We start from the raw sequence: 448 nt of genomic DNA, 5'->3' as shown, positions 1-448 counted from the left end.
CCTCACCGGGTTTGCCCCGCCCTGTAGCCCAATAGGGATCCCCTGCCCTGAGCCCTCGCACCCCTCCTCCACTAGTTCCTGGAGGCCAAGAAAGGGGGGAGGGGGAGGGGAAACAGAAGTGGGAGGGGAGAAGGACCCGAGCCTCAGCAGCCTGAGCACCAGGAGAGAGGAAACCCGGCCCACAGGCAATCTCGTGCGCGCTGGTGCTGCGTGGTTACTGGGATGGTCTTTCTCTCCACCAGTCTGCAAGTCTCTAGGGATTCGTGTCTTGTCCTTGTCCTTCCTCTGGTCTCATTGCCTCCTAGACGGCTGGACATAGAGCAGGGATCCTAAGGTGAACATTTGTGATCATCCTGAACTGTGAGACTCGCCTTTCCTTTCACAGATGGGTCTAAAGTGCCTGGGAGCTGCCTCGGCCTGAGATCAGCGTTGTGGGACAGCTAGCGGA

This window comes from Halichoerus grypus, chromosome 1 (assembly GCF_964656455.1).
Source record: "Halichoerus grypus chromosome 1, mHalGry1.hap1.1, whole genome shotgun sequence".
Lineage (NCBI taxonomy): Eukaryota > Metazoa > Chordata > Mammalia > Carnivora > Phocidae > Halichoerus > Halichoerus grypus.
The sequence above is the reverse complement of the archived record's forward strand: the minus strand, read 5'-3'. Positions refer to the sequence as shown.